We start from the raw sequence: 26,721 nt of genomic DNA, 5'->3' as shown, positions 1-26,721 counted from the left end.
TATAATTTTGACTTAGCTACAGATGCAACATTATCTACTGTTGGGGAAGTTGAGGGGAGGGGGGCAATATTGTTGCACTATGGATGTTAAAATATACATTAATATACAATGTTTCAATAAAAAACTAAGCTTTCAATAGTTCACTTTTAAATGATTGTACTTACGATGAATTACACTGCATTCTTTCAAATGCTGAGGGCAAACAGGCCCATCAAGATGAATGTATTTTGGTATCTATAAACACTCACTTTTTACTTACACACTTGAATTAAATATTGGGGCAGAAATGTTACAAAGTAAAAGATAAGAAAATCATTTGAATACAGGTTTTTTAAGCAGCCCTCCATATGAAATGTGACTTCTTGCTATGAATTAGATTAAAATTTAAACCAAACAAAGGGTGAATTACGAATCAAAGGGCACTTTGCAAGCTCCTGACAGGAAATGTGTTTTTGTTTGAGGATGAAATGTAGTCTTGAGGTATCTTTGTCTGCTTCCTTGGTCTCCCCATGACACACTACCCATAGTCAATCACAAAATCTGCTTTAGGCATCAGCCAATGCCTGAAACTAGATTCTGGGAGATATGCAAGAGCAGATAGGTTGACTCTCCCTTCCATATCCTTCCCTCTCAGTGGGGAAGTGCCTGCTTTCTACCCGTGCATGCACGCCTACGATCACAAACTGTATATAGATGCAAACTTATCCTTCATTTTTTTTAACCTGTTATCAACTTCTTGGGTATTTCATCAGCAGCAGTCAGTCGCAGACTCACCCAAGTCACAACAGTGGAGGAGTGTCATCACATAGTTCTCCCTGACTAAAAAAAAATCACAAATTCATTATCGCTCCTTAAGTTTCCTGTATATTTCTTTTGTCACAAACTAATATAACCAGAATGTACTGAAACAATATAACCCAAACTTATTCTGTTATCACACAACACAAATACTCTCTACTGCTGACAACAGACTGCATCTTGTTATTAGTTTTAACAGGCTGCATTTAAACCTCCTGCCAAAATCTATATAGTTTGTAGTTGTTGGAAACTTTTTACAAAACAGACTGCAACAATGGAAATTGCTGCAGAGATTGATATTTCAACTTGGGGCCTATAACAATGGTGGGAAATCATAACTAAACATAATGATGGTAACTCTCAGTTGATTTTTCTTTCAGATGTCCGTGTGGGTGGAAACTGGTGGTTTTATTCAATAAATTTTAAAGACATCCTGGGTAGGTCAATAATAATGTTCATAACACACCCAGATTGCACTATTGATAACAATTTTAAATGGAGCTGAACCTACAAAATAGCATATGATGCAGTTGAATAATGAGACACTCCCTTTAATGGTGAATTAAACAGAGTATATTCAATGATCTAGAAACCCAAAACATGAAATGTCACATTAAGATGCAGACTAATGCATCTGTTTCTCGTGCTCAGTCCAGACTGCTGCCAGTGTCACTATTTAGCCGTATAGTAGCTGGTGTATAGCATTGTGACATGGTGGACTGTCCTCCCATTTTCAGCGCCTCTTTACAACACAGCATGGGTTAAGAACCACTGCCCTCATGTTCTCCTCTGTGATCTCGGCCAGTGCTCTAATTCAGGGAAGAAAAAAGGAATTTGCACTTATATTTACAACTAGCCAAAGTGCTTCAGTGTCAACTAATTATATTTAAAGTGCAATCATTGTTGTTTTGTAGGCAAACGTGGCAACCAATTTACGCACAAGGTGCTACAAAAAACAAATAAGTTGAATGTCCTGTAATGTCTTGGTTGTTGGTTGAGGGATTATTCTTGATGAAGACATGCAGTGAACTTCCTACTCTTCTTCAAGTAGAAAATCCTCAATGAATTTCCTATTGATAACTTCTGATGTAGTTTCCTTATCTTATTTTGTCTAAAACTGACTGAAAACTCAAATACCACTTATCCCCATTAGCAATTTATCAGATAAAAAGGAGAAGTCGATGGGAAGTAGGTCAACAGTAACACTAACATTACATGGCTCCAATGGCAGTGCGTGGAAAGTTTAAATTCATTCAAAATTGGCACATATTTTATAATTTCTGATACTGTTCTTTAATTTGAGTTGATATTAAAGGGACAGAAAACTTACATGCCAGAAATTCCATTGCATTCTGTATGGGGCGATAACTTTTGAAAAGTGAAAAAATTATCGCCAGGCGATAATCCTTTTTTCATCCCGGGAACTTCAGCTTTAGCGCTCCAAGAGAGAAGTGGACTGCTAAATCGAGCACTACCACTTGTCTTAGAGTGCTAAAGCATGTGAGAGGGGCGGTAGCGGCAGAGCACTGAATAATGTTCAGTGCAGTGCTGCCGGCATCACAGGCTCCTTCCCTCGCTTAAAGGGAAGGGTCAATGATGGGTTGCAACATTCTTATTATTATTTCTGTGGGGCCACGGGACCTGCGTGACTTCCATTACAGAGTGAAGTGGTAAGTGTTGGTGCCAGTGCAAAACCGCCAGGGCAGTTCGCAGGTGTCGGTGAATTCGCCGCGCCCGGTTGGTAACCCCTTAGCACCCCATTACTGCCTACCACAGGTGCTAATGGGAGGCACAAAGCAGCTGAATTTCTCCCCCAAATTGTCCCCATAGGTAATTTATCCAGAGGAATGGGGAAGTGGGAAGAATCATTCACAGTGGCACTGGCATTAAACGGCCCTGGTGGCAATGGCTTGAAATTTTTCTTAAATAGCATGATTTCCTTAGAATGCCGGTACTGTAAATGGCTCAGCTTGCAATCACCCCTTCTAAAAGGAAATCTTGCTCTCTGGCCTCCCACACAATGTTTGGACCATCCCCAGCTGACCAGCTGTCTGGATGTCAACACTGAAAATCAGCCTCCATTCCCCCACTCTGAGAGACATCTTGGCCCACATCTACTCCTCCCCAATGAGCAGCATGTTGGACCAACCTTACCATCCCCACTGAGGGCTACTCAGGTCCTGGAACCCCTCTCCCCACTAAAGCAGGAGCCTCTACCCTCCCTCTCCTACCTCCTCCCCTCCCTCTCCCTTTCCTACCCTAGTTCAATTATCCTCCTGCCCATTAACACTGCTTGATTTGAATTGTGTCCTGGTCTTGACTCCTCAGAGCCGATTTCAAATTTCTTTGCTTGGGCCACATATCGCGTTTAGGCTGCTGCTCCAGCTGTTGCCATTCTGGTGTCGGGAGGCTATTTGTTATCTGCAAATCGAGTCCCACGATGTACATAAGGTGATGTACAGGAAATAGCACCCATGGGAGACAAGAATCAGGGAGACAGAACTACCTAAGGTGAGCAACCAGGTATGTCATCTTAAATGTGCTAAATGCAATGAAGTGAGGGAACAGCTAAAACAAATAAATCGGGCGAGAGTGTTCAGCGACACTTCAGCAGAAAGGTATAGTGCTGAGTGTGCAGGATAAATACATTGCCAAAACCAACAAGCTCAGAAAATGACAATGGAAAAATGGGGGGGCGGGGGTGGAGCAGAAAAAGTGAATGACAATCCAACATATCAGATCTCCATTCTTGCTGTGTAGTGCCCTGAAAACGGGAAGTAATTAGCAGAAATTCTGTAACCTATAAATTAAGCAACTAACCTTAGCTATCACAGTTAAAAAGAACAGAAAGAAAGCCAGACATTTCATTCCAGGTTCTGACTTGCAATATGAAGAGTAATTTTACTCTAATTAACCTGCACAGTTCCCTCACATAGAAACATAGAAAATAGGAGCAGTAGTAGGCCATTCGGCCCTTCGAGGCTGCACCGTCATTCAATATGATCATTGCTGATCCTCTATCTCAACATAGCATTCCCGTTTTCTCCCCATACCCCTTGATGCCTTTTATGTCTAGAAATCTATCTATCTCTTCTTAAATATTTTCAGTGACTTGGCCTCCACAGCCTTCTGTGGTAGAGAATTCCACAGGTTCACTGCCCTCTGACTAAGAAATTTCTCCTCATCTCAGTCCTAAATTTCATACCATGTATCCTGAGACGGTGACCCCTTGTTCTAGACTTTCCAGCCAGGGGAATCATCCTCCAGTGTGTCCAGCCCTGTCAAAATTTTAAACGTTTCAATGAGATCCCTTTTCATTCTTCTAAACTCTAGTGAATACAGGCCTAGTCGACCCAATCTCTCTTCATACAATAGTCTTGCCATCCCAGGAATCAGTCTGGTGAACCTTTGCTGCATTCCCTCTATGGCAAGTATAACCTTTCTTAGGTAAGGAGACCAAAACTGCACACAACACTCCAGGTGTGTTCTCACCAAGGCTCGGTATAACTGGAATAAGACATCCTTGCTCCTGTACTCAAATCCTCTTGCAATGAAGGCCAACATACCATTTGCCTTCCTAACTGCTTGCTGCACTTGCATGTTTACTATCAATGACTGGTGAGAAGGACACCCAGGTCCCTTTGTACATCGACATTTCCCAAGCTATCACCATTTAAATAATACTTTGTCTTTATGTTTTTCCTACCAAAGTGGATAACTTCATATTTATCCATGTTATACAGCACCTGCCATGTGTTTGCCCACTCACTCAACCTATCTAAATCGCCTTGCAGCGTCTTTGCATCCTCCTCACAACTCACAATCCCACCTAGTTTTGTGTCGTCAGCAAACTTGGAAATATTACATTTGGTTCCCTCATCCAAATCATTTCTATATATTGTGAATAGGTGGGCCCAAGCACTGATCACTATGGTACCCCACTAGTCATTAACCGCCACCATGAAAAAGAACCCGTTTATTCCAACTCTCTGTTTCCTGTCAGTTAACCAATTTTCAATCCATACCCAGTATAGTATCCCCAATCCTATGTGCTTTAATTTTGCACACTAACCTCTTCTGTAGGACTTTATCAAAGGCCTTCTGAAAATCCAAATACACTACATCCACTGGTTCTCCCATATCTATTCTATCATAGAATTCTAGAAACATAGAAAATAGGTGCAGGAGTAGGCCATTCGGTCCTTCGAGCCTGCACCACCATTCAATAAGATCATGGCTGATCATTCACCTCAGTACCCCTTTCCTGCTTTCTCTCCACACCCCTTGATCCCTTTTGCCATAAGGGCCATATCTAACTCCCTCTTCAATATATCCAATGAACTGGCATCAACAACTCTCTGCGGTATGGGAATTCCACAGGTTAACAACTCTCTGAGTGAAGAAGTTTCTCCTCATCTCAGTCCTAAATGGCCTACCCCTTAGCTTAAGACTGTGTCCCCTGGTTCTGGACTTCCCCAACATCGGGAACATTCTTCCCGCATCTAATCTGTCCAGTCCCGTCAGAATCTTATAAGTTTCTATGAGATTCCCTCTCATCCTTCTAAACTCCAGTGTATAAAGGCCCAGTTGATCCAGTCTCTCCTCATATGTCAGTCCAGCCATCCCGGGAATCAGTCTGGTGAACCTTCGTTGCACTCCCTCAATAGCAAGAACGTCCTTCCTCAGATTAGGAGACCAAAACTGAACACAATATTCCAGGTGAGGCCTCATCAAGGCCCAGTACAACTGCAGTAAGAGCTCCCTGCTCCTATACTCAAATCCTCTCGCTATGAAGGCCAACATGCCACTTGCCTTCTTCACCGCCTGCCAACTTTCAATGACTGATGAACCATGACACCCAGGTCTCATTGCACCTCACCCTTTCCTAATCTGCCGCCATTCAGATAATATTCTGCCTTCATGTTTTTGCCCCCAAAGTAACCTCACATTTATCCACATTATACTGCATCTGCCATGCATTGGCCCATTCACCTAACCTGTCCAAGTCACCCTGTAGCCTTTTAGCATCCTTCTCGCAGCTCACACCGCCAACCAGTTTAGTGTCATCTACAAACTTGGAGATATTACACTCAATTCCTTCATCTAAATCATTCATGTATATTGTAAAGAGCTGGGGTCCCAGCACTGAGCCCTGCGGCACCCCACTAGTCACTGCCTGCCATTCTGAAATCCTGACTCTCTGCTTCCTGTCTGCCAACAAGTTCTCTATCCACGTCAGTACATTACCCCCAATACCATGTGCTTTGATTTTGCACACCAATCTCTTGTGTGGGACCTTGTCAAAAGCCTTTTGAAAGTCCAAAAACACCACATCCACAGGTTCTCCCTTGTCCACTCTACTAGTTACATCCACAAAAAATTCCAGAAGATTTGTCAAGCATGATTTCCCTTTCATAAATCCATGCTGACTTGGACCGATCCTGCCACTGCTTTCCAAATGCGCTGTTATTTCATCTTTAATAATTGATTCCAACATTTTCCCCACTACTAATGTCAGGCTAACCGGTCTATAATTACCCGCTTTCTCTCTCCCTCCTTTTTTAAACAAGTGGTGTTACATTAGCTACCCTCCAGTCCATACGAACTGATCCAGAGTCGATAGACTGTTGGAAAATGATCACCAATGCATCCGCTGTTTCTAGGGCCACTTCCTTATGTACTCTGGGATGCAGACTATCAGGCCCCGGGGATTTATCGGCCTTCAATCCCATCAATTTTCCTAACACAATTTCCAGCCTAATAAGGATATCCTTCAGTTCCTCCTTCTCACTAGACCCTCGGTCCCCTAGTATTTCCGGAAGGTTATTTGTGTCTTCCTTCGTGAAAACAAAACCAAAGTATTAGTTTAACTGGTCCGCCATTTCTTTGTTCCCCGTTATAAATTCACCTGAATCTGACTGCAAGGGACCGACGTTTGTTTTCACTAATCTTTTGATCTTCACATATCTATAGAAGCTTTTGCAGTCACTTTTTATGTACCAGCAAGCATCCTCTCATACTCTATTTCCCCTCTCCTAATTAAACCCTTTGTCCTCCTCTGCTGTATTACAAATTTCTCCCAGTCCTCAGGTTTGCTGCTTTTTCTGGCCAATTTATATGACTCTTCCTTGGATTTAACATTATCCTTAATTTCCCTTGTTAGCCACGGTTGAGCCACCTTCCCCGTTTTATTTTTACTCCAGACAGGGATGTATAATTATTGAAGTTCATCCATGTGATCATTAAATGTTTGCCATTGCCTATCCACCGTCAACCCTTTAAGTATCACTCGCCAGTCTATTCTAGACAATTCACATCTCATACCATCGAAGTTACCTTTCCCCAAGTTCAGGACCCTAGTCTCTGAATTAACTGTGTCACTCTCCATCTTAATAAAGAATTCTACCATATTATGGTCACTCTTCCCCAAGAGGCCTCGCACAACAAGATTGTTAATTAGTCCTTTCTCATTATACATCACCCAGTCTAGGATGGTCAGCCCTCTAGTTGGTTCCTCGATATATTGGTCTCGAAAACCATCCCTAATACACTCCAGGAAATCCTCCTCCACCGCATTGCTACCAGTTTGATTAGCCCAGTCAATAGGTAGATTGAAGTCGCCCATGATAACTGCTGTACCTTTATTGCACGCATCCCTAATTTCTTGTTTGATGCTGCCTCGATCCTCATAAGTATTGTTTAGTGGTCTGTACACAACTCCCACTAGCGTTTTCTGCCCTTTGGTATTCCGTAGCTCCACCCATACAGATTCCACATCATCCAAGCTAATGTCCTTCCTTACTATTGCACTAATTTCCTCTTTAACCAGCAACGCCACCCCACCTCCTTTTCCTTTCTGTCTATCCTTCCTAAATGTTGAATACCCCTGGATGTTGAGTTCCCAGCATTGGTCACCCTGGAGCTATGTCTCCATGATGCCAATTACATCATATCCGTTAACTGCTACCTGCAGTTAATTCGTCCACCTTATTCCGAATACTCCTCGCATTGAGGCACAGAGCCTTCAGGCTTGTCTTTTTAACACCCTTTGCCCCTTTAGGATTTTGCTGTAATGTGGCCCTTTTTGCTTTTTGCCTTGGGTTTCTCTGCCCTCCACTTTTACTTTTCTTATTTCTATCTTTTGCTTCTGCCCCCATTCTACTTCGCTCTGTCTCCCTGCATAGGTTCCCATCCCCCTACCATATTGTTTAACCCCTTCCCAACAGCATTAGCAAACACTCCTCCTAGGACATTGGTTCCAGTCCTGCACAGGTGCAGACCGTCTGGTTTGTACTGGTCCCACCTCCCCCAGAACCGGTTTCAATGTCCCAGGAATTTGAATCCCTCCCTCCTCAAGCCATGTATTCATCTGAGCTATCCTGCGATTCCTACCCTGACTAGCAGTTACATCTTCATAAAACTCCAGTAGGTTTCATAAATCCATGTTGATTTTATCTAATCCTGTTGATATTTTCTAAGTGTTCTGTATCACATCCCTTATAATAGACTGTAGCATTTTCCCTACTACTGATGTTCGGCTAGCCAGTCTGCAGTTCTGTTTTCTCTCTCCCTCCTTTTTTAAATAGTGGGGTTACATTTGCCACCCTCCAATCTGTAGGAACTGTTCCATAATCTATGGAATTTTGCAAGATGACAACCAATGCATCCACAATTTCCAAGGCTACCTCTTTTAGTACTCTGGGATGCAGATCATCAGGCCCTGGGGATTTAGCGGCTTTCAGTCCTATTAGTTTCTCCAGCACTATTTTTTTACTAATAATCATTTCCTTTAATTCCTCTTGCTCACTAGACCCTTGGTTCCCTAGCATTTCTGGGACATTATTTGTGTCCTTTTCTGTGAAGACAGAACCGAAGTATTTATTTATTTGTTCTGCCATTTCCTTGTTCCCCATTACAAATTCTCCCGTTTCTGACAGTAAAAGACCTACATTTGTCTTCACTATTCTTTTTCTTTTTACATACTTGTATTAACTTTTGCAGTCTATTTTTATGTTCCTTACAAGTTTACTTTCATACTCTATTTTTCCTCTTTTAATCAATCTCTTGATCCATTTTTGCTGAATTCCAAACTGCTCCTAATCCTCAGGTTTGCTACTTTTTCTGGCAACTTTGTATGACTCCTCTTTGGATCTAATACTATCCTTAATTTATTTTGTTAGCCATGGTTTGGCCACTTTTCCTTTTGTATTTTTGGGCCAGAAAGGAATGTATAACTGTTGCAATTCATGCATTCGTTCCTTAAATGTTCGCCATTGCCTATCCACCGTCATGCCTTTTAATGAATCTTCCCAATCTATCATAGCCAATTCATTCCTCATACCATTGTAGTTTCCTTTGTTTAGATTTAGGACCCTAGTTTCGGATTGGACTACTTCACTTTCCATTTTAATAAAGAATCAAATCATGTTATGGTCACTCTTCCCTAAAGGGACCCCACACAACAAGACTATTAATTAACCCCTTCTCATTGCACAATACCCAATCTAGGATAGCCTGTTCCCTAGCAGGCTCCTCAACATACTGGTCTAAAATCCATCTCGTACACACTCCAGGAATTCATCTTCCACAGTATTATTACTAATTTGGTTTGGCCAGTCTATATGTAGATTAAAGTCACCTACGATTACTGTAGTACCCTTGTTACATGCATCTCTAATTTCCTGTTTAATGCCATCCCCTGCATTACCACTACTGTTTGGAGGCCTATAGTCAACTCCCACCAATGTTTTCTGCCCCTTGGTGCTCCTTAGCTCCACCCAGACTGATTCTACATCTTGATTTTCTGAGCCAATATCCTTGCTCTGATTTCATCTTTTACTAACAACGCCACACTGTTATGTTTAGAATAACTTCACAAGACTGAGTACTGTAAGCTTAAACTGATGTGACCTTAGTCTCTTTAATAAAACTCCAGAGTGCCAAAGCAGCAGGGCAGACAACCTTTTATACTTGCTTGCATGAGGTGTGCAGGTGACCCTTGGGCCTCCACCAGGTGTGCCCTCTGGTGGCAAGTCTTACACAGTTATAATGTTTACATACATAACATCACTCCTCCCCCACAGTCTTTGATACAGGTTATTTACAAGTTGAGACGGTCCGAGGCCCTTCGCTCCCTGGATGAATGCCTGAGTTCGAACCCTGGCATGGGTGAGTTGGTCGGGCCATTGCAGAGCGGCTGGTCTGACTTGACTGTTGGGCATGGTGGGCTCATCCTCTTGATTGACGGCAAGGTCGATTGCTGGTTGGGTGTGTGTTGGTGGATCGATGATGGTGATGTCCTCTTCAGGTTGTTCCTGGTTGTCAGTGAATCGCAGTTTGGTCCGATCCAAATGCTTTCTGCACGTTTGTCTATTACATCGTTTGACAATAAACACTCTATTCCCCTTAGCCAAGACAATGCCGACAACCCATTTGGGACCATGACTGTAAGTAAAGACAAACACAGGGTCGTTTACATCAATGTCACATGATACAGGCGTGCGATCGTGGTTGCCGGTGACGCTGGGTTTCCACATGATCATTAAGATCTGGGTGCACTAAGGAGAGCTTGGTTTTGAGTGCTCTCTTCATTAACAATTCCACCGGGGGAGCCCCGGTACGCGAGTGGGCTCGCGTCCGGTAGCTGAGCAGAACCCGAGATAAACGGGTCTGCAGGGAGCAAACTGTCACGCATTTCAAGCTCTGCTTGATAGTTTGGACTGCCCATTCCATTTGACCGTTGGATGCAGGCTTAAACGGGGCAGATCTGACATGCTTCATGCCATTGCGGGTCATAAACTCATTGAATTCCGAGCTGGTGAAACACGGTCCATTGTCACTGACAAGGACGTCGAGCAAGCCATGGGTGGCGAACATGGCCCTGAGGCTTTCAATAGTGGCAGTGGACGTGCAGAATGACATGATTACACATTCAGTCCATTTAGAGTTAGCGTCCACTACTAATAAGAACATCTTTCCTGGAAGGGGGCCAGCGAAATCTACGACGATCCTCGACCACGGTTTGGAGGGCCATGACCACAGACTCAGTGGAGCCTCTCTTGGTGCATTGCTCAACTGTGAGCAAGTGTTACATTGGTGTATGCATGACTCCAAATCCGAGTCAATGCCGAGCCACCAAATGTGCAACTTGGCGATAGCCTTCATCATGCCTGAGTGGGTACTGTGTAGGTCGCATATAAACGTTTCCCTGCCTTTTTTTGGCAAAATCACATGATTCTCCCATAGGAGACAATCTAAATGGATGGACATTTCATCTTTACGTCAGTGAAATGGCTTAATTTCATCTTGCATTCCCCCAGGAGCCAACCAGCTCCCATTGAGGATGCAACTTTTTACTAGTGATAGCACAGGGTCCAGGCTAGTCCAGGTCCTGAACTGGTGAGCCATGACGGGTGATCCCTCGCTCTCAAAAACATCCATGACCAGAAGCAAGTCTGCGGGTTGTGCCATTTCCACCCCGGTGGTGGGCAATGGCAGCCGACTGAGGGCGTCAGCGCAGTTCTCTGTGCCTGATCTGTGGCGAATAATTTCGTCATAAACGGACAATGTTAGTGCCCATCTTTGGATGCGGGATGAAGCATTGCTGGTTATACCTTTGCTTTCTGAAAGCAATGAAATAAGTGGGTTGTGGTCAGTTTCAAGCTCAAACTGGAGTCCAAATAGGTATTGGTGCATTTTCTTAACCCCGTATACGCATGCTAACACCTCTTTCTCGACTATACTGTCGGCTCTTTCAGCCTTAGATAGACTTCTAGATGCATATGCAACCTGTTATGTATGTAAACATTGTAACTGTGTAAGACTTGCCACCAGAGGGCGCAACTGTTGGAGGCCCAAGGGTCACCTGCACACCTCGTGCAAGGGAATATAAAAGGTTGCCTGCCATGCTGCTCAGACACTCTGGAGTTGTATTGAAGAGACTGTCACATCAGTTTTAGCTCACAGTACTCAGTCTTGTGGAGTTCTTCCATACTTAACAATTGGCGACGAGTAAAAGATTATGAACTTTCACGCGGTCATGGCTGCCGTTGGTATTCTAGAGAGATTTGTAGAGGGTGATGATTGGGAAGCCTTTGTTGAGCATCTCAACCAGTACTTCGTGGCCATCGTGCTGGATGGGGATGATACAGCGATCAAGCGCAGGGCGATTCTCCTCACCGTGTGTGGGTCCACAATATACGGCCTCATCAAGAATCTACTAGCACCGGAGAAACCCGCGGAGAAGACATATACAGAGTTGTGTACGCTGGTTCGGGAACACCTCAAGCCGAAGGAGAGCGTCTTAATGGCCAGGTATCGCTTCTTCACATACCACTGCTCCGAGGGCCAGGTCATGGCGAGTTATGTCACCGACCTGAGATGCCTTGCGAGAGCTTGCGAATTTGCTGGATTTTTGGGGGGAATGCTGCGGGACTTTTTTGTGCTTGGCATGACACAAGAGCTGGCTGAATCTTCGAAAAGATTGACGTGCATCAACACACACAAAGGACTGTTTATATACCACAGGTGCCCTTTTGGGATTCTCTCGGCTGCTACCATCTTCCAAAGGAACATGGAGAGTCTGCTGAAATCGGTTCCATGCACCGTTGTGCTTCAAGACGACATGGCTAGTCCAGGTCCTGATCTGGCGAGCAGTGATGGGTGACCCCTCGCTCTCAAAAGCATCCATGACCAGAAGCAAGTCTGCGGGCTGCGCCATTTCCACTCCGGACAATGGACTGTGTTTCACCAGCTCGGAGTTCAACAGGTTTATGACCCGCAATGGCATCAAGCATGTCAGGTCTGCCCCGTTTAAGCCCTCATCCAACTGTCAATTGGAACGGGCAGTCCAAACTATCAAGCAGAGCTTGAAACGCGTGACGGATGGCTCCCTGCAGACCCGTTTATCTCGTGTTCTGCTCAGCTACTGGACGCGACCCCACTCACTCACTGGGGCTCCCCCTGCAGAATCGTTAATGAAGAGAGCACTCAAAACTAGGCTCTCCCTACTCCACCCGGATCTAAATGATCATGAGGAAACCCAGCATCACCAGCAAAACATGTACCACGATCGCGCAGCTGTATCGCATGACATTGATGTTAACGATCCTGTGTTTGTCCTGAATTATGGTCATGGTCCTAAATGGGTTGCTGGCACTGTCTTGGCCAAGGAGGGGAATAGAGTGTTTATAGTCAAACTATTGAATGGACAAACGTGCAGAAAGCATTTGGATCAGACCAAACTGGTTCACCGACAACCAGGGACAACCTGAAAAGGACATCACCATCATCGATCCACCAACACACACCCAACCAGAAATCGACCTCACTGTCAATCAAGAGAATGGATCCACCATTCCCAACAGTCCTGTCAGACCAGCTGTGTCGCAGTGCAGCAATGGTCCGACCAACTCACCCATGCCAGAGTTTGAACTCAGACGATCAACCAGGGAGCATAGGGCCCCAGATCGTCTCAACTTGTAAATAATTTGTATGAAAGACTTTGTGGGGGAGTGATGTTATGTATGTAAACATTGTAACTGTGTAAGACTTGCCACCAGAGGGCGCAACTGTTGGAGGCCCAAAGGTCACCTGCACACCTCGTGCAAGGGAGTATAAAAGATCTGCCATGTTGCTTCGGCACTCTGGAGTTGTATTAAAGAGACTAAGGTCACATCAGTTTTAGCTCACAGTACTCAGTTTTGTGGAGTTCTTCCATACTTAACACAACCAGTTGCAGTTTGCCTGATACATTGGTTTGCTGTAACACACAACTGACCCCATATGAAGATGCAGCACAAGCTAGCACTAAACGTTTACCTGGGTCATACAATACAAGTAACTTGTTAGAACATAGCAGGTTTCTGGCCTTCTCAAAGGCTGTCTCTTGAGATTTACCCCAAACCCAGTCGTCACCCTTACGTAGCAACATGTGCAATGGTACCAGCAAGGTGCTCAACCCAGGTAGAAAGTTACCAAAATAGTTGAGGAGTCCCAGGAACGAACGCAGCTCCGTCGCATTCTGTGGCCTGGGTGCATTCTTGATGGCCTCCGTCTTTGAGTCCGTGGGTCTGATGCCGTCTGCCACAATCTTTCTCCACAAAAATTCAACTGCTGGTGCCAGGAAAACACACTTGGAGCATTTCAGCCTGAGTCCCACTCTGTCTAGTCAACTTCCAGGTTGTGCAGGTGTTCGATGGTGTCACGACCGGCAATCAGGATGTCATCTTGAAACACAACGGTGTGCGGAACTGACTTCAGCAGACTCTCCATGTTCCTCTGGAAAATGGCAGCAGCCAGGCCTATCCCAAAAGGGCACCTGTGGTATATAAACAGTCTTTGTGCATGTTGATGCACGTCAATCTTTTCGAAGATTCAGCCAGTTCCTGTGTCATGTAAGCGGAGGTTAGATCCAATTTGGTGAATGACTTCCCCCCTGCTAACGTTGCGAACAGGTCATCCGCCTTGGGTAGTGGATACTGGTCTTGTAACGAGACTCGGTTGATCGTTACCTTGTAGTCTCTGCAGATTCTGACCGTGCCATTGCTTTTCAACACCGGAACAATTGGACTGGCCCACTCGTTGAACTCAACTGGCGATATGATTCCCTCTCGTTGAAGTCTGTCCAGTTCAATCGCGACTTTCTCCCTCATCATATATGTAACCACTCGAGCCTTGTGATGAACAGGCTGTGCATCAGGGACTAGATGGATCTGCACCTTGGCACCTGTGAAGTTGCCGATGCATGGTTCAAATAGCGACGGAAATTTGCTCAGCACTTGAGCGCACGAGGCATCATCCACCGAAGATAGTGCTTTGATGTCATCCCAGTTCCATCGAATCTTTCCTAGCCAGCTTCTGAAGAACAGCGTTGGGTCATCGCCTGGTACAATCCACAGTGATAAATCATGCACAGCTCCATCATACGATACCTTCACTGCCGCACTGTGAATGACTGGTATGAGCTCTTTGGTGTAAGTGCACAGCTTTGTATAAATCTGGCTCAGTTTGGACCTTTGTGCCTTGTTGCCCCACAGTTTCTCAAAAGCATTCTGGTTCATAATTGACTGACTTGCCCCTGTATCCCACTCCATGGAAACTGTAATGCCCTTTAACTTGACTTTCAGCATTATAGGAGGGCTCTTGGTGGTGAAGGTGTGTACGCCATACACTTCTTCCTCGGCCTCGGGTTGAGTTGCCTCTCTTACTCGTTCTGCATGATCCGCTTCGGATCGACCATCTCCTGCTGCCTCTGCCACGTGGTGAGTCACAGCACGTTTGCACATTCGCTGGAGGTGCCCAATTGTTTTGCAGCCTTTGCACACGTAGTGCTTGAATCGACATTGATGGGCTCTATGATTACCCCTGCAGCGCCGACATGGTGTTAATGGATTCGCATTCATGCCCCATGGCGGACTCTGAGTCATCCTAGGTCTTGCAGCTGCAGACATGTAGGCCTGCCATGTACAGTTCTGCCTGCTAACAGCGTTATTTTATGCACAGTATTTGCCGGTGAGCTTCGATTATCAGTTTAGTATTATCATTCGTGGAGATGAAACCCTGGGCGAACGTGATGGCCTTGTTCAGACAGCAGCTTGTGAAGAATGACCTCGTGGCCGATTCCAAGCACGAAAATGTCCCGCAGTATTTCCCCCAAATATCTAGCAAAATCGCAAGGTCCCGCAAGGCGTCTTAGGTCTGCGACATAACTCGCCTCGTCCTGGCCCTTGGAGCGATGGTGCGTGTAGAAGCGATACCCGGCCATTAAGATGCTCTCCTTCGGCTTGAGGTGTTCCCGAACCAGTGTACACAACTCTGCATATGTCTTTTCCGTTGGTTTTGTCAGTGCTAGCAGATGTTTGATGAGGCCATATGTTGTAGACCCATAAACAATGAGGAGAATCGCCCTGCGCTTGATCGCTTTATCGTCCACATCCAGCTCGTTGGCCACGAAATACTGGTCGAGACGTTCAACGAAGGCTTCCCAATCATCACCCTCTATAAATCGCTCAAGAATACCAACGGCAACCATAACCGCGTGAAAGTTCGTGATCTGTTACTCGTCGCCAATTGTAATGTTTAGAATAACTCCACAAGACTGAGTACTGTACGCTTAAACTGATGTGACCTTAGTCTCTTTAATAAAACTTCAGAGTGCCAGAGCAGCATGGCAGACAACCTTTTATACTCACTTGCATGAGGCAGACAACCTTTTATACTCGCTTGCATGTGATCCTTGGGCCTCCACCAGGTGCGCCCTCTGGTGGCAAATCTTACACAGTTATAATGTTTACATACATAACGCACACTACCCCATTTTCCTTTTTGCCTGTCCTTTCTAAATATTGAATATCCTTGGATATTCAGTCCCCAACCCTGGTCATCCTGCAACCATGTCTATGTAATTGCAACTATATCGTATCCGTTTACATCTATTTGCACTGTTAATTCATCTACCTTATTACAAATGCTTTGTGCATTCAGATACAGTGTTGTTAGATTTGTCTTTTTAACATTATTAGACATCTTAAAATTTTTTTGTACTATAGCCCTATTTGTCTTATCGCTATTTTTTCTTATCTGGACCCTATTTGTTAGTGCACTCTTTTGATTGTATGCTCCGTTCCTTCCTGACGTAATCTGGTTATCCTTACCAAAATTGCTTTCCTGCATTGCTTCCTTTTCTTTTTCTTTAGTATTGTAGAAATCTCTCTACTTGGACCCTCATCCCCCCCTCCCCACTAGCCCCCCCCCCCCCCCACTTATTTAGTTTAAAGCCCGATCTACCTCCCTAGTTATTCGATTCGCTAGAACTCTGGTCCCAGCACAGTTCAGGTGTAGTCCGTTCCCACAGAACAGCTCTCTCTTTCCTGAGTATTGGTGCAGTGTCCCATGAATCAAAATCCACTTCTCCCACACCAACCTCTGAGCCATGCATTCATTTCCCTGATTCTATTGACCTATGCCAATTTTCTCATGGCTCAGGTAATAATCCAGACATTATTACCTTTGTGCTTCTGCTTTTCAATTTAGTCCCTAGCTGCTCAAACTCTCAGCAAAATCTCTTTCTTAGTCCTACCTATGTCATTGGTACCTACGTGTACCATGACAACTGGATTCCCCCCCCCTCCCACTCCAAGTTCTTCTCCAGCCCGGAGGAGCTGTCCTTTACCCTGACACCGGGTAGGCAGCACAGCTTTCGGGATCCACGCTCTCGGCTGCAGAGAACCTTATCTATCCCCCTAACTATACTGTCCCCTACTACAGCCACCTTCCTCTTTACTCCCCCCACTTGAATACTTTCTGCACCACTGTCAGTCTGCTCATCCACCCCACAGTCTGCACACTTGTCCACAAGGGTTGCAAGAACTTCAAATCTATTGGACAAGTGCAGGGACTGAGGCTCCTGCAATACTACTTCCTGGAACCCCCTACCTGCCTCACTCGTAGTCACACCCTCCTGTCCCTGACCACGTGTCAATTCTAAAGAATTTAATCTAGAGGGTGTGGCTGCCTCCTGGAGCAAAAGGTTCTGGTAACTTTCTCCCTTCCTGATGTCTCACAATGTCTGCAGCTCGGACTCCAGCTCCTCAACTTGGAGCCGAAGTTTGTCAAGCCGCAGACACTTACCGCAGATGTCGTCGCCGTGGACCAAAATGTCCAGAAGCTCCCACATATTGCAGCAGCAACACATTTCCTGTTTTCCCATTACTTTATTTAATTAATTAGTTTAGTGTTATTCAAAGTATTTACCTTATATAGTTTATTAAATTAGCTAAATAAATAAAGGTTAGTTTTTAGAATGTAGTTATATGCTATATGTTAACATGAGAAAAACAGCCCACAGTCATTACCAATCACTTACCTACCTTACCTGTGATGTCACACAGCAGAGTTCTCCCCACCCGGAGCCATCTGATCTCCTGGGAGAGGCAAAAAACAGATAAAAACCCAGGTCAATTGAGGAAAAAAGTCTGGGAAATTCCTCTCCGACCCAAAGAGGTGATTGAAACTAGTCCAGGAGATCACACTGGCCATCTTTGATTCCTTGAAGTTGGAAGTCTGCTGCAGCTTTTATCCCCACTCTCAGGCCTCGGTCTGCTCCTGCTCAGGTACGCTGCTGTTCAAACTCTCAAGTTTCCCACTCTGTGCTGTTGCACTCCGATTAAACTTTGATTGACTTGAGATTCTGTTTACTTAACCAGAATTTTATTACCATAAAGGAACACAGTGAAATATCTGATTCACCATGAATAATGCCAAGGTTGACCCACTAGTATATATTTTTTAATGCTGCAATTAGTACCATTTTCTCTGTTGGGGCTCACACTGTCTAACATAATAAACATATAACAAATTGCCTATTTCACCACACTATTATTAAATTCGACTGTATACTTCTATTTTTCATATTTGAATCTGTTGCTGAATTTCTTTGCTTATAGGAGTCACCGAAAGTTTGAGTTGATATCCTTCCTGCACGTATCATTGGCAGTAGAAATGACATAGGCGGTGAATTTCCATGGGATTCACTCTGTATGTGCAGAGGAAGAGCTGCGGAACCCCCAAAACATAAGTGTAAACAGTATTTACACTGTTTTCCGGTGTTTCCGTAGCTCTTCCTCCAAAGTTAAAGTGGATAATTCCCAGCATTAGTCTCTGCAGGAAGTGTAAAGTTCAAGTTGCAGCATCATGGAAGACCCGTTGTGAGCTTATTTTCCATAGAATGTTACAAACAAGACAAAGCAAGAACTGTGGAACTTTCCTAAGGTAAGTTTTGATGCAAAACATTTTTCCTTTGTTCACTTACTGACACAGAGAGAGAGATCCAGGGAAACAGAAACATAAAGAATCAGCTAGAAAGAAAGTTTCTGCCCTCACCAGCAGTTTAATTTTAATCAACGGTATGTTTTAAAATCAGCGGTATGTCTCCTACCTGGCATCAATGGGGCCTCATACATCGCTATGCTGGTTTTCATTTCTTGGTGCGCTAAAAAATTGGATTGCAAAATTGGAAGTGATTTAAATGGGTACCTATCCAGTATAACGGCTCTGCAACCCTTTCTCCAATTAGTTACGCCCACTTTATGCCCAATTATCAAGCGGAACCAATCACAATATCTACTCTACTATTTAGTTCCTTGGCCAAATGACATTGATATCATCACCTCGGTTGTGGGATACTGAGAAGCTACACCAGTATTTCATCACTTTTTAAAGGCTGATGTCTACTGTTCAAATACCCTTACCCTCATGCCAGAGGAATCCTGCATGATACATATACTGCTTGAATAACTTTTCAAAGTATTTCTCAATTCAGTGGGAAAAGGAAGAGTTGCTGGTTCTTTAAATCCTGTCTCATTTTTTCCTGCCATTATTGCACTGCAATGATGATAGCAGCTTTGAATCATTTTGCACAATACATAACATACGCACAAGTCAGGAGGGTGATGGAATGCTCTCCACTTGCCTGGATTAGTGCTGCTTCAACCACACTCAAGAATCTCGACACCATCCAGGATAAAGCAGCCCACTTGATTGGCACCCCATCCACCACCTTAAACATTTACTCCCTCTACCATCGGAACACCGTGGCTGCAGTGTGTACTATCTTCAAGATGGACTGCAGCAATTCGTCAAGGCTTCTGCCACTACACCTCCCAAGCCCGCAACCACTACCACCTAGAAGGACAAGGGAAGCAGGCGCATGTGAACACCAACATGTACATGTTCCCCTCCAAGTCACACAGCTTCCTGACTTGGAAATGTATCACTATTTCTTCATCGTATTTGGGTCAAAATCCTGTAACTCGCTCCCTAACAGCACTGTGAGAGTACCTTCTCAAGGGCAATTAAGGATGGGCAATAAATGCTGGTCTTGCCAGTGATACCCACATGCCGTGAATAAATAAAATAAAACTATGTGACTTTTGTCAAACAGATTGGATGAGATTATGAACTTTATAGATTTTGTTGCAGTTTTTGGGCTGGATTTTCGACTTTTTGCATTTTCGCCCGTTTTTGGGCGCACTTCGCGGTGGATTCAAAATTTTAGCGCCGGGTTAACATTAGCGCCAGAGCGAGCAACTTTCACCAACTAAAAGTTCACGAGGAGCGATAGCATTAACCCCGGCATTGCACCACACAATTTGTGTGCCGGAGCCGAAAGTTCCGCAAATTTATTTACTTTTTTTCTTCCCGCGCTTCTGGTCTGCTTTCCGGTCGCAAACGCTAATGCAGCGCGTGGCCGCGCGCATGCACAGTACAACCGGGGCTGAATGAGCCATTTTACATTTGGATTTTGATGATGTGGATGACCATTTTAGACAGCGTGCCAGGCGATTCAGCCATGAGGCTAATGAAGCTCTAGTGGGGGCTGTGGAAAGAAGATGGCAGGAGTTGCATCGTAGGGGTGGATCTAGACCACTGCCATCAATTGTTAAGTGGATTTGAAGGGAAATCGCTGAAGAGGTCTCTGCCTCAGACACTGTAGTCAGGACTCTAATAACCATTGTCAGATCATTAAACTTCTTTCGGCCAAAAGAAGTTTAATGATCTGACAATGGTCGTTAGAGTGAGTACAATTTTAATTTATGCACTCCTTCATTACTTCAATTATAAATCTGACACACTATTTGTTATCATGCTGTTGTTGACACTCAGCACTCTGTGGGTTGCCTCCTAAAATGCATGACACATAGGTAGGCTTAGTTCAGCATCCTATTTGCCATGAATGATCATTACATATTATTAAGATTGCTTTCTGAGATTTCATAAGAAGACTCCCCACCTCAAACATCCTCCTGATGAACCATGTGCAACTTCCAAGGTCATTAACCAGAGGACTGTATTACATTAAGATTGTATGGCATAAGTGCTTTAGTGGCTATCTGTGCCACAAGAGCAGATGGACTCACTTGTAACCATTCCCATTTTCATCATTGCAGGCCAAGAAGTCTCATAATCGCCGCGAGCAGGTGCGGACAGGTCCTGCCACTCACCGACATTGAGGAGTGAGTGGCAGGCCTCATCGGCATCACTGGTCGGGCAGCTGCCAGTCGGGGCGCTGACCCCCGCTCAGATACTGAGGGTAAGTCCTGCACATTCCCTGGGCTGGGTTGGGCCAATGTCCTGCAATGTCTCTGGACTAGATATAATGGAGTGGCGGCAGCCCTTCAAATGAGCCTGTGCTATGCAACCGTCCTCATGTCACTCTGCCCCCTCCCCTGCTGCTAACCACTCGTCTGTTGCTTTCTACTTCCAGATGACCAGTCACAAGCGCAGCATCCCTCAAGGGACCACTCCACGTCAGGCCATCGTCTGGAGGAGGAAGAGGAGGATACCGATGAGCTGACTCTGGGGCAGCATCCGCTGCAGCATCAATCCACCCCTGTTCCACGACCGACACTCAGCTCCTCTGAGGACGATGACGTGACTTTCTCGGGGTTTGATGACTCCGCAGCTCCTGGGACCAGTGGCGTGCAGCAACATAGTCTGAGATTAAATCCTGTATGCCATCTCTCCGAAGGATGAGTCGACAAAGTCGGTCTGCTGACAGACAGGCAGACGTGGAACTGGACATGGTGGGACGGTCCAGGGAGAGCATCCAGGTCAGCTATCAGCTCCTCGATGTCTTGTGCAGGATTCCCGCGAGCATTGACAATTTGAAAGCGACCATTACGGAGGTAGGGTCGCAGATTGTCAATGCGAGCCGTGATACCGGCGAGACCATCAATGCCCACACGAGGCTGGTGGCCTCCAGCAATGACAATGGAGTCCCGGAGGGTGTGGCGTGAACCCTTGCGGAATATGGTGCATCACAGGCACAGCTCTGCTTCAGCTTGGGCAAGTGATGTAGACGTTGCCTGCCTCCATACTCTCTGCATTCCCCACTGTCACACCCAAACCCAAACCACCTGTGACTGGCGACGCCAATGAAGAGGCTCGGCAGTCAGAAGCTGGGCCTTCCATGCCATGAGCTGGTCTGGTATGCCCCTAGGCGGCGTCTCCGTGGTCTCTCCCCCCAACACAGCAGCGGTCTGGCAACCTTGCTGCACGCCATCTTGGTGCCACTTTGGGTAGGACCAGCAGGCAAGGGAGGGTGATAAGGGGAAGGGGGTCAAAAGCAGGTGGGAAATAATAATGGGGCAGGATATTATGTTGCTGCATTATGTTGTGGATGCTGGATGCATCCTATGTTTTATGTTGCAGTGATATTATGTTACAGATGTTCTGATAATGTTGTTGAATGATCACACTGCTGGATGCAGCTATTTATTTTATTTTTATTAAAATTTCACAATTAAGGTTACAAAGTTTACAATGTTATAATGTTCAATACATTTTTTTGTTCTCCATAACCATTCCTGTGTTGTGTCTCATTTGTAGAATAAGAGGGGGAATAGTCAACACGGTGGGATAGTGTGGCCAGGCAACGGTCAAACTCGCCTGGCAAAGCGTTCAATTATGAGCTGCCAACGTAAGGCTTTTGCAGTGGCAAAATCTCCACCATGCCTCCCTTGTGGTTGTGGTGGGGGTGGTCGTGGTGGTGGCATGGGTTCCTCACCAGGCTCCTCTTCCTCGTCTTCCTCCTCCTCCTTCCCCCCGCTATCCGGAGGTGGTCCTGCAATCCCCATTGGCAATTCCTGTCCCCTCATGATGGCTAAGTTGTATAGCATGCAGCACATCACAGTGAACTCAGCGACCTGCTGAGGGGAGTATTGCAGGCTGCCTTCAGAGTGATCCAGATATCGGAAGCACTGCTTGAGCACTCCAATTGTCTGTTCGATGATGTTGCATGTGGCTCTCATTATAGCAATGCTCGGTTTCTGTCTGAGGGTTCTGGCGGTGGGGCGGGGGGGGGGGGTCATGAGGCAGGTGGCGAGGCCATAACCTTTGTCCCCGAGCATCCAGCTCTGGCCTTGTGGTTGACGCTGGAACATGCCTGAGACACTGCTCTCATACAAGATGAAAGCACCATGGATGCTCCATGGATATTGGGCATTGACAGCCATGATGCTCTGAGTATGAACACAGACGATCTGTACGTTCATGGAGTGAATTCCCTTTCGATTTCGGAAAACCTCTGGATTCTGTAAAGGTGCTCACAGGGCGATGTGCGTACAGTCACGGGCACCCTGAACCTTGGGGAAGCCAGAAAATCATCCAAAACTTACAGCTGTCTCATTTTGGGTTTCACTGGTCATTGAGAAGTTTATGAAGTCCATTCTGCATGCGTACAGTGCATTAGTCACCTGGCAAATGTAGCAATGTGTAACATGGAGCATATGTCCCCCGCTGATGCTGAAAGGAGCCAGAGGCATAGAAGCCAAGTGCCGCAGTCACCTTCACCTCGACAGGCAGTGCAGTCCTGTTGCCACTGGTAGGCTGTAGGTCTGCCTGTAGGAAGCTGACATATCTCTGTGACCATCTCTCACCTCTTTTCGGAAGCGTAGCCTTCTAACGTACTGTGCCTCAGAGAACTGGAGGTATGAGTGATGTAACCTGGAAACTTGTTGGGGCTAAGGCTTCTCCCCATACGTCTGCGACCTCATCGAGTACGTTGCAAATGATCAACAATAAGCCTTTTCCCAGCTGGAAGCCATATGAATATAGCAGCCAGAATTACTGGCTCCCGAATTAGCATGGCCACCATCTTTTAAAATGTCCTTAAATGTCCTTTATAAAACAAACTAGAAACTCACATAAACTTCACAATCAAAAGTATGCAGAAACGCAGCGTTCTTCTCCCAATACTTTTAATCACTCACAACTGCGACTGTCTCCTCCGATTTCAACAGGGCGCTGTTAGTGCCTGGTGCGTCCTGGGTCCATCTGGTTTTTCTGGGTGGGTTCTCGGGCGGACGCTAAATCGGGTGAAATGCATGAAAGTTCCGCCCGGGGCACTAGTGCAGCGATACACGACGATTTACGTCATCCAAACGGTCAAACAGCAGCAAGGCAGTAAGTTTTAGCACCACCGCAAAACCATTGGTGAAAATTCCGCCCGGGCACAAAATCTTGTGTGCCTCGTTTCACGGCCAAAAAAATCATTAGCCGAAACGCCAGCCCACTAATTTCACCCCAAAATTTGATTAACAAATTTAACAAAACATTTGTTTTTGAATGTTGTAACACTTTGTTTCATTTAGGATAATTGTTTGTAAGTATAATTTTCATTAAGTTCATGAACTGCTTCAAGATGCTTGTTTGCGTAGAATACATTTAGTGCTCAGAGACTGGCTGGCAGAGTGCATTACCTCACTGCTCTGCACTATAGTCTGTCAAATTCCTGGAACTAGTTTTGAATACAGCCCAAACAGATGGGATGAAGGTCTCCTCCTTCAGACAGCGGGCAAGAGAAATGGGTTATTGAAATCTCAACCCAGTCCCACGAGTCCACAGCATGACTCTGGCCAAATTGTGATAAAAACAGATGATTTCAGCAGCTTTTGCTCTTAGGTACCATGTATCCAAAAAATACAGTACTGTGCCTTTTCTGAGACTCACTGAAATGCATTGTTTGAGCAATCGGGAGTCCTGAATGCAGCTGGCCATTGTCATTCCTGATTTGGGAGTGCTTGATACTATTTCCAGGTGCAAAGAGAAAAAATGTTGGATTGTTGGCAGCCTTCACTTTATTGAATTTCATGAGTCCAAAAAGGAAAAAAAACCAAATCACCACTCAAGAGCTTTGCAATCTGAGTATGTTTTTCAAAGCAATGCTTAAAGTGAAAACAGCAGTTGCAAATGAAAGGTACGTTTTCCTCACTGACAAATCATGATGTACTAAAAATATCACATTTATTTCTACAGCTCACATCTGTGTTGAAGTATATTAAATATTCCTTTTGCTGAAACTACAATCTTTAAATAATATGCATCAAAGTGTAAGTGATGTATTGCAATCGGACATTTATTCATAACTTAATATTTGGATCGTGTAACTCTAATTAATGAGTGCTCTATGTGGAGTTATTATGCATTCAGTAAAGCTATGCAGTGACTTTGTTTTGCTGACACATACAGAATGGAATGATGACTACAGCAAGTGAAGCACGCTCAAAACTCTGAGTGATTAAAAACAAATGAATAGAACTAAACTCTGGTATTTAACATAGTTAAGCCTATGGCTGAATGCAGTATTGCTGAATGGCAAAGTTTGTTGATTTGTCATTGTATCAAAGTGTTCTAGAGCAGCCGTGATAAAATTAGCTGTGTAAACATACTGTTCCATGTGTCAGAAAATAAAATGTCTTGAATTTAACAACCCTCTGTTAAAGTTGCAGCTCCCTGTAATCAGCATTTTCCCTTACTGATGTATATGTAAGTGCTAAGGAATTCTGCCCGTTAAAATATTTTTTCCCTGTTCTTGTCTGCTATGAAGATTGTTAGGTTTCTGGGACAATTTCAAGAGTTTGTGGTGATTCAATTAATACAGGTGGCCTCTGCTTTTTGCCCTTAATTTCTGCCTTTGTAACCAGCAAGAACCTGCAGTGAAGAGTGGAGGTCAGCAGTGCAGACACAGGCTTCATGTTGCTGAAATTAATCTCCACTCTGAAAACTTTAATATCTTCATAACCCAGGGGGTTAGAACAAACATCTTATAACTGTTCAACTTCCCTAACTCCTTCCATATGCAGAAAACATATTTTTACAGTGGCATGGAACTGAAACTTTGATATTTTTTCATGTTATCACAAGCCCAATTAATATTTACATTTCACATAGAGAATGCACTAAATAGCAAGGAAACATAGTATTAGAAGTTAAAGTAAAATTTTGCACAGAAGAAAACAGATACTCTTTAAAAAAAAATGGGCATATATGCATTATTAGTTCAATGATTCTGGTTGAACCACAAATTCTGCCTATTTTCCACAACCGAAAGACAAAGACATGAATTATAGTTCACATACAAAATAAATGAATAATATCATCCAGAAATAAACAGCACATTCAGGGCGAGAAATTCGGCAGGTTTGCGCCCATTTACCGCCGTTTTACCGCCGTGGTGGGGCCAAAAAAGTGATTTTTTAGGGGGGGGTGGTAAATGCAATGCGTGCAATTTAGCGCCCAGGCGGAAAATTCGCCAGTGGTTTTGCACTGGCGGTATAAAATACCGTCCGCCCGTTTTTCCACTGTTTTTATGATGTCAATCAGCGTGCAACGCCCCACTATTGCTGCGGACGGGAGATTCCACCATTTTTACCGACTGCCCAAAAACCCACCGGGAAAACTCAAGTCTTACCTGCTCAGACCCACGATACACCCGGCACTAACGACGCCATCTTGAAAAATAGAGCAGAAGTTCAGTGCATGAAAGAAGTTGGAGGGAAGGCTGTGTTTTACACAGTGAGGTATTTGTGAGTTTATAGTTTGTTTTTAAGGCTATTTGAGGCTATTTGAGGACATTTAAAAGAATGGGAGCTATAATATCTCTGCCATTATTGCTGGCTGCTATTTCTATGTAGCATCGAGCTGGAAGAAAGCATATTCAAGAGTATTTTGAATGCAATCAAAGAGCTTGCAGACATATGGGGAGGAAACCTTACCCCCCACGTGTTTACAGGGAACAGCGCTCATACCTGCAGCTATCTGAGGCACAGTGCGTTAGAAGGCTGCGCTTCTGAAAAGAGCTGGTCACAGAGATATGCCAGCTGATAAAGGCAGACCTACAGCCTACCAGCGGGAACAGGACTGCACTGCCCGTCAAGGTGAAGGTGACTGCGGCACTTGCCTTCTATGTCTCCGGCTCCTTTCAGGCATCAGCGGGGGACATGTGCTGCACCTCGTAGTTCGCTACACATAGCTGTATTCAACAGGTGACTACTACACTGTACACACGCAGGATAGACTTTTATAAAGTTCCCAATGACCAGGGGGGCACAGAATGAGAGGGCTATAGGTTTTGCACGAATTGCT

General features: G+C 44.8%; 1 long non-coding RNA gene across 1 annotated transcript; it reads right to left on the bottom strand.

Annotated features, from left to right (window-relative positions):
* Positions 1-803: 803 nt before the first annotated feature.
* Positions 804-26,082, bottom strand: LOC139272643 (uncharacterized). Its single transcript, XR_011594924.1, has 4 exons — positions 26,048-26,082; positions 18,734-18,787; positions 17,667-17,720; positions 804-819 (listed from the first exon to the last, which is right to left on the bottom strand). It is a non-coding gene; the product is annotated as an uncharacterized lncRNA (long non-coding RNA).
* Positions 26,083-26,721: the final 639 nt, after the last annotated feature.

The sequence above is a fragment of the Pristiophorus japonicus genome, chromosome 9, assembly GCF_044704955.1.
Source record: "Pristiophorus japonicus isolate sPriJap1 chromosome 9, sPriJap1.hap1, whole genome shotgun sequence".
Lineage (NCBI taxonomy): Eukaryota > Metazoa > Chordata > Chondrichthyes > Pristiophoridae > Pristiophorus > Pristiophorus japonicus.
Note: the sequence above shows the minus strand (reverse complement) of the source record. Positions and strands in the feature narration are given on the sequence as shown.